Here is a 15,566-nt window from a genome sequence, read left to right on the forward strand (position 1 = left end):
CAGGCAGTCCCGTCGAGCGCGCGTGTACCGCGGGTCTGCCTACCCCACCGGCGTCTCCAGCCTTGGGGGCAGGCAGTCCCGTCGAGCGCGCGTGTGCTGCGGGTCTGCCTACCCCGCCGGGCGCCCGGCCGCGGCGACACGCCTTCCTTCTCCCAACACTCACCTCGTGCGCGGCCTCCCGGAGCAGCTGTGTAGCTGATGGCCCCCAGAGCGCGGGGACGGTCAGCACCCAGCGCACGGACTGCGTGAGGTCGGGGTCGCCCCGGTCAGGATCGCCCTGGTCAGCGGCGGCCAGCTCAGCCAGGGCGCGCTGGCGGAGATGTCCCAGCGACAGGCTGAGTACCGTGAGCGCCGACACTTGCCGTCCGTTCGCTGCGGTGAGCGCAGTGTCGCGGGTCAGCGTCTGCAACACCATGGACTGTTAAAAATCCTGTGGCAAAGTACCGAAAAAGTACAGGATTTCCGTACACGATGAGCAGGACATCCGGACTTATTAAACTGTAGTGCCCGCAAGCAAGGCTCCTTGCTAAAAAATTCAGTACTGCGCAAGTACTCATAACCGTACTCATGCAAGTACGGTAATACCAGGCAAATATATGACCGATATCGATTGTGCTGATTACAGTTTTTTTGACAGTGTTGAAGCTGGTCATCACCGTCCCTTATCCTCCTGGGGTCCGTGCCACAGCAGCGTCGTCACCGTCACCTACCGTCTGGCTGATGAGCGCCATCTTGAACTTGTCGAAGTATAGCCATCGCTTGGCGTGGTCGGGGTGCAGGTCGTGGAACGTGTCCCTGGCCAGGAAGCCGAACGAGTGGAAGGCGCCGTCGGGGGTGAGGAGCAGGGCCGTGGGGGCCTTCTCGTTGTGCAGCCCGGGGTCCCCGCCTGCGGCAGAGGAGGAGGAGGGCAAGGAGGTGGGCCGGACGGCATGGCCAGGCGAGTCAGCCGACGGTCAGGGCAACGCAACCGCGTGGTTCTCCGTCGAACGCCCATCTCCGCGGTGTCCGCGGTGCCGGCGCTAATGACGGCGGCCGCGGCAGACACTGTGCAGCGCGACGACGCGCCGCCGCCGCGCCATCCGCGGCCCGGTGGCGCTATCTACGGGGAATGCGGCAAAGCCACGATCGGCATGTCTTGTGGCGCCCCAGTCGCGTTGCCGGGCCGGGCAGCAGCGCGGCCAGGAGGTGGCAGGAATGCGGACCGGCGGCGGTCGAGGCCCACGGCGGCCGCGCAACCGCGACACGCGGCGCGTCACGTCGCCATGGCGACAGGACCAGGACCTGGTCCGCCCCGCGTTGCGGCGGCGCCAAGCTTCGAACGGGCCTGCGCAGCATCACCGCGCCCAGTGCGGCCTCCGTCGTCTGGAAGGGCTCGCGCACCCAACCCAAAACTCGACCGGAACGGAGATAGATTAATTGCACCCTTTTGGGGGCGACACTGACCAGCGTTTACTTTACTCTTTTCGGAAGTGGCTCGTGCAAAATCGTTTAAAATAGACACGTACAATAAACCTATACTCCCCATATGTGCGTTATTTTTTGTTGTGGAAAACGAAGCTTTAGAGAATTCTTTGGGCTACCCTGCCCTCTGAGTTCCGTGCACCACCTTATCATTAAGCTTTATGTTTTTCGACATGGGGACGGTGTAAATGTAAATGCGTCCAACACATTCATAAACTGTTGAAGTAAACAAAAAGAAAACTCCTGAAACACTTATTAACGAGTAATAGCAAAAAAAATAAATGCGAGATGCTAATGATTACTTTTTAAAAAATCAAGATGTTAAGTTTAGTTGGACAAAATACAACATCACACTGGTGTTATTCTAGGTTCTAGCCTTAAGACTCAGTTAACTTGCTGGTACGGAACGAGCCCAGCTACCTTACTAGAGACTTACTAGTAAAATGTTGTCTTTCTATTTTTTCAAATCCGTGTCCCTGATATTTCAAGTCGCCTTGTGACCCCCGTATATTTTTCTAATCTACAGTTTCCGGTCGTGTTTCGCCCCCCGGGCTTATCGCCGTGGGTGTGGTCGCCTCACCGGTGACGTTCCTCTGACGTCACACTTGCGGCACGGTAACAGGAGCTGCAGGGACCTCCAAGGACACTCACAGGAGGAAAAGTTAAAGTCACTGTATCAGGTGCGCAGGCGGCCGAGGAGGTCCCCGTGTCCTGGACCAGTCCCTCTCCCGCGTTCCCCTTCTCGCTGCCCCCTTCTCCCGTTCTCTGCCCCCCCCCTCCCCCTCTCCCCGGTTCCTCCTACTCCTCCCGTTCACCATCTCTCCCCCCTCCTTCCACCTGACTGAAGCCCTGCAACCGGTCGGCCGTGAGCCGTGGGCCAGTGTTTTCTTTCGCCGAGGAACACGCTATATTGTCTGGGTCAGGAACATGCCGGCCAGGCCGGGGCGCAACGTATTGCCAGTCCCTCAAGCGGGGCTCCACGATGACAGCTGATATCTTAGCGCGGGGAACAATCTCTTGTTTTCTTGAACGGGCGGCAGCCTCTTTTCTCAGGCGACATTGTGCTGCAGCGGGTGGGGGCCAGCCCAGCCCAGCGCGGCCACGGGCGCGGCGCGGCGCGTCATGGGCCGGCCGCCACCGCGCCGCGCGCCGCCCCGCGGACCCGCGGCCCTCGAGGCGGACTTGCGGTGGGAGTGTGCGCAAAGTTGGTCGCGACCCCACCCGCCAATCCACCTCCTGGCGAAAGCTGTGCGCCTGGCTCGCGGCGGAACCACGAACACACCGACCACCGCAGCGGCGAGTACGACGCTCCGCCGGGCCAGCGCGCGCGGGCGCGAACCGGGCTGGGTGGTGCTGCGTCTGCGACAGCAGTCGTCTGCCCCCTCCCCTGACACCCCCCCCCCTTATCCCGCGCCTACCACGGCGGGCAACACCGCCTTGCAAGAACGGGTTCAAACCTTCCCACTTGCGCATCATGTGGATGTTGGAGTCCGGGTCTCTGGTGTAGCAGAAGGCGTAGCCGCTGTAGGTCGTGCCGAAGTCGATGGCCACCACGACCTGGTGCGACGGCGCCGGTTTCAAACCTGGGAGCGGAGCGAGTTTGTTTGAGTGCCGTAGGCCGAAGCAAGGCGGGCGGCGGGCATGGCCTCCTCCAGGATGCGAGCATGGTGTGGACACTCACCGGGCGTGGTGCTGCTAGCGCAAGGGAGCGACGCGCTCAGGGCGGCGTTCAGAGAGGCGTCGAGGGAGACGCTCGCCGTCACCGACTCCAGCGCCCGCCCCGAGAGGTCCTCGTCCACGGACGCGCGCACCGACGGGGACCTGTGGGAAGGAGGGAAAAGTTGGATTTCGTCTCGTGATAGTGTGGCGTCAGGCAGGCACACATTTCTTCGACCGTTTTTCTGCAAATAAAACCGTATTAGAGCCAATGCGGCTGACCTAGACTATTCCGACCCCATCTCCGCGAGACCGAATCCACTTGAAGTCATTCCAGTGAAGTCAGGCTGTCGTGTCGGGCCGCATGAAGCGGACATACTTTCTGCGCGCAGCACGGCGGGCGCGGCGCGCGGCGCTACCCCGCGAGTACCTGTAAGTGCGGTTCGGAGTAGAGCGAGGCATCCGAGGAAGCAGTCCAACGAGACCCTGCTCGACTTCAGCCAAGAAGGAAGGCGAATGTGACGAGAGGCTTCATTCAAAACATGCATGAACAAAGGATGAAGTGAAAGGAGACGACTTATTTTCTGTAGAACGACAAGTAACGTGACGGTCGTCCATTCGTGCGTGCAGCGAGAGGGTTGGTCCGCACCTGGGAGGCTTGGCGGGGAGGCTGTGCCGGAGCAGCGAGGCTCGGAACACGTCGTCGGCGGAGCTGAACCTCTTGCTCTGGCGGGCCGCGACCACGCCGGCGATGCCGCCGGCCTCCCGGAACAGCGCCCTCCGGAAGGGCTCCGGGGGCGAGAGGGGAGCCTGCTGCCTGAACAGGTTGCTCGTCGAGGCGCTGTGCGGCGGCCCCGGCCCCGGGCCGCGGGGGAACCCGGCCGCCACCTGCAACACAGCGCGCCTGTCAGCCGGTGGGTAGGCAGCCCTCCGCACGCCGCTGCCCGCCCGCCCGCGCCGCTGCCTACCGACCAGGGTGCGGAGCGTGGCGGGGCAGAGCAGAGCCTCACCATGACACGGCTCGGCTGCGGCGCGAATTTCTCTTTATTTTGAATACGTGGGTGGAGCCTCGTCCGTGGCATTATCACAGAGCGCTCGTTGAGTGCGTATGTGTGGGCGAGAGAGAGGAAGAAAGAGTGAGAGCGTGTAGTACACACAGCGATATATGATAATTCCGCGCCCCTGTGTGCTTGTGGTGAGAGGCACACTGAACGTCCTTCAATCAGTGCGCGCAACCCCGCTCTCTGCTACAACCATTGTTCAATCACAATCCAACGACGTACGTAGTTCAAGGGCAGATACAGGCCTCAAAATAGAGCTTTTTTAAAATCGCAAAACATGGAGCTGGTCTGGTTGAATTGTTAATGTATCGTTTTGATGGTTGTACATGCAAATTTCGAGCCAAAATGAAACGAAGTATGCGCACGTGTCGATGCACCCAGTATCCTCTATGCCCGCTATCTCCAGTCCAGAGTGAGGCGCCTCTCTGCTTGCGCCGTTAATTAGAAAGGGTAAATGGAAATGGCGCGAGGATGCGAAGGTAGGGCCGTGAGTTGCGGGGCGGTCGGGGCCGCGCAAATGAGATGCGTATCAACAAACACTAGCCCCGTTCGTTTTGCCCCCTCTGACGCGTCTTGCGCTCTCCCGGCGCTCGGCTACGTTATTGTGCGGGGCGGCGAGGGGATGCCCGGGCCGCCCCGCCAACGTGCGGCAGAACTTCAAATAAGCGCCCTCTACCCCTCACCTCACCCCTTGCTCATACACACATACTCACTCGGGACTGACGCAGACACACAGAGCGAGGGAGGTCGACCTCAAAACCTCGTAGGGGTTTCGTTTAAACAGACCAGACCAGCGTCCAGCTCTTTATATCTGTAGTGCTTTACCTGTTGGACGTTGGGCAGGCTGACGATGGAGCTGTTGCTCAGTACAGAGGGGGCGCCGCCCGCGCCGCGCCTGCGGGGACAGAGAACCGTCAGCACAATCAGAAACGGGACAACAGCCAGCGCAAACCGATGCGTGCCCACAGCTAGCCCACGGCGGTGGTGCCTCAGCGTCAATACCAGCTGATTTGTATTATTTCGCAAACCGAGACCGCGAGTGCAGAGAGCGCAGAGCAAAGCGACGTCGGTTTGTTTTCTGGTATTTGATAAATAAAGCGCTCTGTATGAAATTGGCTGGCCGCGCGCGCCGCCCCCGTATCTACTGCTCTTCTTCTTCCCGTGCAAACACTCACTTCATATTCCATATTCCGACGCGGGTCGCCCACACGCGCCCCACCGCGGCCCACCCCTCCTGGAACCGCAGAGGCAGCCTCGCCCTCTCCCAGTGGCCATGGCAAACACCACGCCGGCGGGGTGGTGCCAGGGTTCGCACCCACGGGCCCCCGCCGCCCCCGGGGCTCGTCGTCGCCCATGGCTCGCCACGCCACGGCTGGTGCATAGCCTAACAAAAGCCTGCCCACGGGGCGCGCCGGTGAACGGAAGCCTGCGAGGTGCGACGCGTTATGGCGACACAACGGCAGGATTGGCACCGTTCTGTCGGATAGACCACCCACCCCACCCCCTATTATCCCGGACTCCGCCCTGCACCGTCCCGAGTATGAAAAGGATGCCATTAAAGTGTGTTGACATTGTCGTACCTGGGCCGCAAGGTGTGGGCACGCTCGTGTCTCACGCGCGGCGCACGCAAAGTGTGCGCGCACCACGCTCGGCGCCCTGTCTTGTACTCACCCGGATGCGGCGAGAGCGCCGTCGGCGGCGGGGGCCTGGGTGCGTTCCTGCGGGTGGGCCCCACCACCGGGCAGCCTGTCGAGGCGGTCCAGGCCGACGGGAGCGGAGCTGGAGACGTCGCCCACCTCCCCTCCGCCTGGTCCGAGCGGCAACGACAGGTTGGGTGCCGAGTCGAAGTGCGTCTCTGCGATGATTAAGTACACCCGTCAGAAACCGAGATGAAATGGGGCTGAAAAGCGAAAGCGGGACCCCCACCCCTCACACCCCGCTCCCATCCCTACCCCCCAAACGGTCGAGAACACCGCCACTCCATCGCAGTTACAAGACATATGTCCGTACTCGGGTGAGCTGGAGGGGACGGGACAACTCACCCGTGAAGATCCTCGCGCGCAGGGGCCCCTCAAGGCCCCACCGGGGCTCGGGGGGCGGGGGAGGCACCACGTCGGCGACGTAGAGCTCCTCGACGCCCTTGAAGGCCTCACCGAGCGCGTGCAGCATCCCCGTCACGTCTCCGCCGGCCAGGTTGGGCGCGGGCTGGGTCTCGCATCCACCGATGGGGATGGGTCTGTGCACAGGTAGGCAAGGCAGGAGTTAAGCCTTCAAGACGTCCTCCAAAGCCAGGCAAAGCGTGGCGTCGGCAGACTGACTGACCTGAGATCCTCGCCGGCGACCTCGTCCTCCATTGCCGACGACGTGGAGGTGGCGGCGGACGAGTCCACGGCGCTGTAGTCTGCCGCGTCCAGGTCGCAGGACGACCCCTGGATGCCGGAGTCCATGGAGAGGTCCCGCGTCGTGTCGCGGCCCGGGTCGCGTCCGCGGCTCCGAGCGCTGGTCCAGGAACGCGACGGTCTCTGCGCCCCCCAAAAAAGAGATTGATTTGAGTTAATATTTTCTGGCAGAGGTCAAATTATTTAATCAGGCAGCCGTTGTCGAAGATAGTAAGAGCCAAAGTTCTGAGTATCGCTGCCTCATCACAACTACAATTGGGGTTATGGAAACCTTCCGCTTAGGCAAAATAATGGTTGTTCCACGAAACATCACGGATCGGCTTCTAAAATAATGGTGGCTCACCTCCTCGCCCAGTCCGTCATCACCGCTGGTGTTGTCGCTGCTCAGGGATAGGTCGCTGCCGGGTTGCCGCGCGTCGCCGTCGTCCTCGTCGGCCGGGCTGCAAAAGAAGGGCGGGGGCGCCGGGGTGGCCGTCAGTCGAGACGACGCGATGCCTCGTCCGGAAAATGTCTTTATCTCGTCGTCTCGGCTGTGCCGTGGTCCGTGGCCCGCGCCCGGGCCCGGGGCACTGCCATTACCTCATCTTGCGCTCCCGCTCGGCGTGCTGCTGGACTGAGGACGACAGGAGCCCCGGCGGGCCGCCCGGCCCCGCGCCTTTCTGCTCCATCGGAGAGAGGCTGCCGTCCTCATCCTCCCCGCCTCCCTCCTGCCGCTGGCCGTCGTCGCGCCGCGGGGGCGGACCTGTGGGGTGGACTGCAGTTAGAGCGCGCGGCGACGGGCGGGGCTGGTGCGTCCGAACGCCACCGCCACCCCGCCCGCGCCGCCAGCAAAAATGAGCACGAGTCAAGCGCCTCGCAGGTAGGCAACGCACATGCTTCGGCGACGGAGGGTTGCCTACCTGTTGGGCTGCCTCTCGTGGGGACGACGCGAACATGTAGAGGAAGAAGAGCACGTGACGGTCGAGGCGAAAGAAAGAGGAGAAAGGTGAAGAATGAGGAGGAGGAGGAGAGCTCCTGAACCGTGGCGCCCGAGCAGGAGCCGGAGCCCCGGGCCGAGGGCCGCGTTCCGGTCGCGTGGACAAGACGGACCGCAGCGGGCCGGGCCGCGTGCGCGTAGTGCACCTGCTCACCGCCTGGAACCGAGCCGACCGGTGCGCGGGCCGGGCGGGCCGGGCGCCCACCCCGCACGCAGCCGGGGGAGGCCGCAGCAGGCGAGCCCGGAGGACGGAAGGGCCGGGACGCGGACGGAGGAGATAATGTTTTGTTGAAAAGGATACTCTGAGTGACCGGCGACCCGCGGCACCCGGCGCGACCGGAAGTCGGTGCTGCGGCAGCGAGCCGCAGAGGGGGGCTGTTCAGGTCGTCCAGCAGGTGTGGCTGCTGCAGTGGGCAGAAGCAGGGGCGGGACACCCCGACCTCACGCGGGGGCGTCTGTGTGACAGCAGCTTGCGTGGGGAAGGGAGGGGGCGGGGGAGGGGCGTATCGCGCTGACCGACTGACCGACTGCAAGGATGGGTGCGCCGCAAAGCACGCCCCGGCGCTGCGCGGTCCGGCACGGTCCGGCACACACTTGCCCGACACAATGCCCCCGCAGCAGCGGGCCCAGCGGGCCGCTGCTATCAGGCGGGAGCCACATGAAGGACGGCTGCGGCCCTGTTCGGCCCGCACCGACCCGACGCGGCCGGAGAGGGGGCGCGCCGCACGACCCCTAAAAACAGCTCGAGGGGACTATGTACTCACGTGTTTTGCGCAGTTTGTTGGTAGTGGCGTATATGGGCTCCGTTTTGGTCGACGAGTAAGGGTACAGCGCCTCGTCCGAGTTGAGCTTCTGGAGGAGCTGCCTTATCTCCTGATGGTACTGGTCCTTCTGCGAGAAGGTCCTGGTGTCGGGGACGTCGGCTGCGTGGTCCGTGGTGTTCCACTCCGCCATAACGGGCACGTGCGTTTGAAGTGGGATGTCGACTTCTTTGAGCACGCCGACAGGCTTCTGGGGTGCCCAGTCACTGACCGGATCCATGGACGGCGCTAGAGTCACGGGGGTCTCCGTGAAGTAGATGCTCCTCCTTCTGGGGTCCGGTGGGGTCCGTGGGGTCGAGTCCAATATCACGAGGTCCGCGACAACGTCCTTGTGCGCGTTCTCTGTCGCTTCATTCTTTTCGCCCGGGACGACGACATCTCCGCTGTCGTCCAGGAGGTGCTGCAGTCGCTGGTTCAGCCTGCTGCGAGTGGCGGCCAGGCGGGGGTCCTGGAGGACGTCATGATCAATATCCTGGTCCTCGAGGCGCGCCGTCCTGACCTGCAGCGGCCCGGTGTACGTGGACGGTTCTTCCACGACCACGACGGCGTCTTTGACGACCTCCTTGTCGACCTGCTGCACGAGCGAACACGAAGCTAGCGGCGGCAGCGAGGTCGCGTCCAGAGCCGCGTCTAGGGCGGCGTCGACGGTCACGTCCTCGCGGTACTCCTCTAGCTCCTCCTGCTGGCGCCGCACGAGCTCTTGCAGGTCATGGATGGCCTGCTCCTCGCTCTGCGACGGTCGGGAAGCGACAGCGGGCGCGGCCGGCTCCTTCCTGGGCGGTGGTGCCCTCCGCAGCGTCGCTGTCTTGGGCCGGATGGCCGGCTTGTTCGGCGCGCTCTTAGAGGACGTCGCGCCCGCGTCCGGCGCGTCCGGCACGGGCCCGGCCGGGGAGTCGAATCGCCAGCTCAGATCGCTGAGCGTGCTCGGAACCGTACTGGGTGCGACGCTCGGGTTGTCGGGCTTTGCCTCGGGCTTGACGCGTAAACTGCCGGCCTTGGTGACGGGGATCCTGGACTTGGCTAGTGGCTTGACGACGGGAGGCTTCACGGGGATGGGCGTCCGCGCCGGCGACGTCCTTTTCCCAGCCGTGGACTTGGTGGACGACTTGACGGTCGCCCTGCGGCCCGCGGCCCCCACCGCGTCCAGCAGCGAGGACGAGCGGCGCTGGGAGAGCGCCATGGCGTGGCGCCGATGGCGCCCGCGTCCTCGGGGTCCTCAGCGCCCGGGGCCGGGGCGCCCGCCGCACCGCGGCCTCGGCCGCATGGCCAGGCGACCTCAGGACGAGGCTCCTGAAATAAAAACAGGCGCTGTTAGTAACCAGAGCCTCGCCAAAATCGACTCCAGACGACGCCAAACGGGCTCGTTCCCTTCTCGGATTGAAACTCAATTGAATAACAATGACCAGAACCGATCGGATAAGGACGGATAAGGAACTTTGTATCTGGCCTTCGTAGCAGCAGGCTGCGATTGGCTTGTCACCGTGAAAAGGATAAAATTAATGGTTCCCGGGAAGCCCGAGAGAGGGGGCGGAGGACGAGGGGTGGGGAGTAGGTCCCAGGAGACGGCTGGGGCTAATAGTCCGCATCACAAACAAAGCATTGCCCCCCTCCCCCTACTCCGCCCTCATCAAGTAATTGCCAAGTGGATCGGGCTGCATTCGAACGCTGATACAAGGCCCGTCTCCCTCCCTCCCTCCCTGCGGTCCGGGGGGCGGACGGTGCGGCAGCGCGACCGCCACAGGGCCTTTGAGTGCGAGCGGTGCTGACAAGAGAGTCAGGGGGGGGGGGGGGCTGCGGCAGCGCGACCGCCACAGGGCCTTTGAGTGCGAGCGGTGCTGACAAGAGAGTCAGGGGGGGGGGGGGCGCTGCCTTGTGGTAATGGGAATGAGAATCTTGCCGGCACCTTGCTGAGTGCGAACGGAATTAAAGTAAGGCCAAAGGACGACCGATACTCTTTATTCTTTTAAAATGTTTTACTATCCCTTCCGAAATTATTTTTCCAAGACAAACTCTTTTGGCTTTGCAAGCTCGATTTCCGCTGCCTTTTTTGCATATTTTGTGGTACCCCTCTCTGTCTTTCTCTTCCCCTAATCTCGGCTATCACCTGGAAATGAAAGTGGATACCGCGCGGCTCTGCTGGTGGTCACTACAGGAAGCCGCTCCTCCCCCTGGTCTGCGTGCGCACACTCACGCACACAAACACACATCGCACACTCATGCACGAACACACACACACAGCGCACACGCGTGCACGCACGGCTGGCCAGCTGACCAACCACTTTCACCCTCGTCTGCTACGAAATCATGCGCCATGATCGTTATTACCGAGTGGTAGTGGGGGCTGTGCGCAGCGCAGGCCGCGGCCAACGAACTGAGCAGGTGATCCTGGTCCTGGCGACGAACGAAACAGGGGCTCGGGGGAGGGACGCTTTCCACTCCTTGCGAGGTAACGACGCACGCGGGGTAGCAAAAGAATGGCGGGCTGACGGTCGCCCGCGGGCCCTCCCTCCCCAGGCCGGGACTTCCATCCGATGACGGAGGCGACGTCCTGCCGCACCTGGTTGCCTACCCCGGCTGGGCGCGGCGCGGCCGCCGGGGCGGCGCAGGCAGCGCAGCGGCAGCGGCACTGGCAGACCTCCTGGACTGGACTTGCACAATGGCAGGTCGTTGCAACATTTTGGCGGCTCCTCCCGCGCGCGCGTCTTTATTCCCGCTGCCGGGGCCGGCGGGGCCGGGCGCGGGCCGCGGGCCCCGGCGCACCACGCTCCGCATCGCGCACCGCGCACCGCGGTCAGCTGGGTGCGCGCGTCGCGTACACCGACATCCTTACGTCTCATTCTCTCCCTCACTTTCCGTCTTTCTGCCTTTGTCGGCCTCTGACCCGCTCTGCCCCCCCTCCCTCTGACTCATAATTGGCCGACACCCTCCCGTTCCCTGCTCCGTTGTCGTTTTACACCCACCAACCCGTTGGCTATGCCTCCGTTTGACACCTACACGCACCTACACACACACCTACCCTCATACACCTACAAACACACACGACGAACGAAACCCTCATCGGCCCATGCTCATTGTCTGGCACCCTCTTAACACCCTCGTTACTCAGGCTCACGTTGCTTCCCTTGGCTCCTTTTTCTGTTTGACACCCTCCTGCCCGCGAGTTTGTCTATGGCTCTGACACCAAGTCGACACCCTCCCTTCCTGTCCTTTGCACCTGTCGTCCGTCGCTCGCTCTCTTGGACAGAACCTATCTCCCCCTGTGCACGGTGGAACGGCGCAGTGTGAGTGTGTGTGTGTGGATGGGGGGAGCAAGGCGCAAACTACCGTGGGCGTGGACCTGCCCCCGGGCAACGGAGCCCAGCCCCTCCTCGGCAGAGGGAGACCAATTCTTTTGTAGCGACGATGTTGTTATGTCACGAGGACCGGGAAAGGGCGCTATTATGGGCAAACAGGGCGAGTCAAGGCCGCCGGGCCGCGGCGTGACGGTGGCGATGTGACCCGCGGGCCTGGGGCTTGGGGTCTGCCCGGCCCGCCTCCGCTGCAACGCAAGGAGGCCTGTCCTGTCACCGGCTGATGTCCGAGCCGAGCGCATCTCCTTTCCAACGACCGTGTGAACAGCTTACTGCGCTTCAGACCCGCGCGGGTCTCAATCTCAGTGCGGAGCGCGGGGGAGACGCACGACAGCTCACTTCCTCGGCAATTACCTGAGCATATGAGCGTCGCCTGACGGCGCCGTGACAGCGCCACGGGCGCGGGGGCCACGAGGGCGAGGCCAGAGAGGAGTCGGGAGGAGGAAGGTCGCCCTGGCCTGCATCGCCTTCTCCAGCACCTTTTTCCCTTCCTCCTTGTCTGTGCCACCAACACGAAATCGACACGACACCCTCTTTTCCACTGCACCTTTCTACCAGCCGACGACATACACACCACCCGCTCCGCTGGTCACCGACGCGCACAGTTACCCACCTCCTGATGCTATGATCGATGGGCGATGTATCCAAATTTGTCACTTCTGGTCGCACAGACACGAAACACACACCTGTGTCAACTCTCAGCCACGCCAGCGACCCGCGACACCGGGTCGTGACCGCACTTTTGCCACTCTCGACGCACTGCACTCGCGGGGGGAGGGGGGGGGTATCACTGTGTGCGGGAATTCTCGCGGGGAGGGCACGGAGTGTGCGTGGGCACTCGGGGCGCAGCGCACGCTGCAGCAAGCCGGAGGAGACTGGTGCGGGACTTTGTTTGGCACTCCGGGGGCCGCTGGGCCGCAGCGGGCCGGAGCAGGGGCCTAGCGTTGTCTCGGGTGGTGCACACGGACCCTCTCGGGGAAGAGGGGGGGGGGAGAGGCACGCGCGGGTGAGAGGAGGGGGCGGGGTGGGGCCGCACGCGCACGCTCGTGCGCTCACCAGCTCACGCAGCGGTGCGCCTACCGTTTGCCTTGTGACACGCGCGTCGGCCCTAAAGTGTTGCAGCTCCCCTCCCCCCTCCTGCTTACCTGCGGTCTGCACGGCCGCCGCAACGGCGCGCTTTGGCAGCGGCGAGATTTGATTTGCATTGATGGCACGGAGTGACCGCCGCTGTCCCCTTTGTCTCTGGCCACGGGGTGTGTCGGGTCGGGCTCGACCGGAGGAAGTGGCCCCGCCCGTCCCTGGCCTGCCCTGGGGTCGCCTCGTCTGGAACCACTGGAACCGGAGCCCAGCCCGGCTGGAACTGGAACTGGAACGACGCGGAAGCGCCGGCGGGGTGTGGGGCAGGCGGCAAGCGCAGCGGAACATGAGAGTGCAGGCTGCAGGCCTCGGCGAGGGGCCCGGGGAGGGGTGCATGGGGCATGGGGGCGCGCACCTCTACGGCAGGGTTCGAAGCCCCGCCCGCCGCCACGCCGCGCCACGGCGTCAGTCGATATATGCCTCATTATTTTTCCCCTCGAAGGAAAGGGCTGGGCGCGGGGGGAGGCTTCTGCTGTTGCTGCTGTTGCTGCTGCTACTGCTGCTGCTGCTGTTGCTGCTACTGCTGCTGATGTTGCTACTGCTGCTGCTGTTGCTGCTGCTCTACTGCTGCTGCTGCTGCCGCCGCCGATGCTGCTGCTGCAAGGGTTGTTCAGCGTGCTCTCGACGAGCTCGGCCGGGTCGCCTTGGTCTCCTATCTCCCTCCACGGTTCTTGCCGGTGCCGCGGTGCAGGATGCTGATACTATCTCACTAAGTAGTGTCGCGCAGCGGCTCCTCGAGCGCCTCCCGCCGCCGCCGCCAGAGCGCGCTCACGGCGCTTCCGTTAGGAAGCCCTCCCCCTCCCTATCCACCCTCACCCTCGGTGCACAGCAAGGCGTCAGCTTGCAACGTGCAGCTCTTTGACAGTCTTTGGCCTTTGAGATTCGTTTGTGCAGAAGACTCAGCAGCAGCAGCAGCAGCAGCTCGGCCCCGTCTCCCTAGTGCGCCTGGCTGCGCTGCCGCTGATGCTGGGCGGTGCTCAACTCCTTTGCTCCTCATCACGCGATGGCTGCGCGGCGCGGGAATATTATTCGGCCGAGCTTTGTGTTTAGCTGCGCTTGTTCCGGAGGGATACCCCCCAGAGTTCCGCCGACGGCGCGGGCGGTCGAGCTGTGGGCGGATGAGTGGAGTAGTATTCCCGACTGAAACCAAGGGCTGGCGAAGCAGGGGCTTGAGGGGGGTTGGGGTCGGGACATATTCATGAGCCCTCCCAGGAATGAGCTCCGGATCAATCGCAAGTCTACGCGGTCCAGGTTATCTAAGAGAAGAAATTGGGTGCCATCAATGTTGGCTTATTATCCGAATCCGCCAGGCCCGTGTCGTGTCCGAGTCAGTCACACGCTGAAAGTCAGCGACTGCTGTGGAAATTACCGACCCCGACCAACCCTGATTGAAAACCAACCACGCACACACGTACTGTGGTAATATTTATTTCTAAGCAGTCGCTTCAAACGAGCACGGGTCGTATGTCATGTTACATCGCACGACGAAATTTGATGCAATTTCTGGACAAACTTTAAACCTGAATAGAATCAATTTAAATAATTTCCGAATTATCGGTCGTGTTCGGTTTCAGTAGTTTTGCGATTCCGTCTGTTGCTTCCTTGGATCTATACGATGTCTTCGTAGGCTCACACAGCGAGGCGGTTTGTCGTCCTCCTGCTCCTGTCCTGCTCGGCGGTCCACGGGGTCCCTCCGTCAGGGAGCGCGCCAAAGCCAAAGCCAAAACAAAAGCCGGAGGCAAGATTACCTGTCGGCAAAGCAGCGGTAACGGCAAACGGCACCGCCTACAACGTGGCGGGGCGGGCGTGGCGGGCGTGGCGGGCGTGGCGGGGCGCAAACCAGACCGTGACGGGGAGGATGGAGAGGAGCGAACGGCTTGAATGGGGAGAGGAGGGGGCAGCGACGGGGGTGGTGGAATAATCAGCACCTGCTGATGGCCGGCCAGGCCCGCCCGCCCGCGTATACCGAGAGATGACCAACTGGGTCATCGGGACACGCCGCAGGCGAGCCACCCTATTCCCATACGCCCTGTGGGTGTTTACGGACGGGACAGGTACTGGCTGAAATTATTGCCGGACGTGGCGGAGGTGGTGCTCCCTCTTTATGGCCGGGATGGTGGGGGACGGATGAGGGAGGGTGAGGGGGCGTGGGTATCAGTACTCGGAGACAGCAGGGATCAAAGTCTCATCGCAGCGGCGGCGTCCCCGCATCCACCCACGCGCAGTCCGCCCGGGCCGTTCTCCAGGAATTAATGGAACGTGGTCGTCTTCCTGGTAGAGGAGGAGGAGGTGGAGATGGACGACGAGGAGGGGGTGGTAGCGACAGTGCGGCGGGGAGGGTGCGGGCCGGGGCGTGATGGTGACGTCACCCCGAGGGGTGCGGATCACGCGCGGGCCGCGTGGTGGACGGGTGGCGAGTGGTTCGGCGAACAGCCGGACACTGGGGGACACACACATGCGCCCCGAGTAAATAGTGAGGGGTTTCTGGGCGGCGTCGCTGAGAGGGCGAGACGAGCGGGCGAGCGAACGTGGCCCGCGGCAGAGTCTCCGGACGAGAAACGACGCCGTGGAACTACTTTTCTGGCTGAACTGACCTCCCCGGACCCCTACGAAGGAGTGGGCCGAGGAGAATCTATTTTTAGCGACCGATATGTAGGGGCGGTGGCCAGGGATAGTTGGGGGAGGTTTGGGGGAAGGGGGAGGAG

The sequence above is a fragment of the Frankliniella occidentalis genome, unplaced genomic scaffold (genome assembly GCF_000697945.3).
Source record: "Frankliniella occidentalis isolate FOCC.00 unplaced genomic scaffold, Focc_3.1 Scaffold82, whole genome shotgun sequence".
NCBI classification, from domain to species: Eukaryota; Metazoa; Arthropoda; class Insecta; order Thysanoptera; family Thripidae; genus Frankliniella; species Frankliniella occidentalis.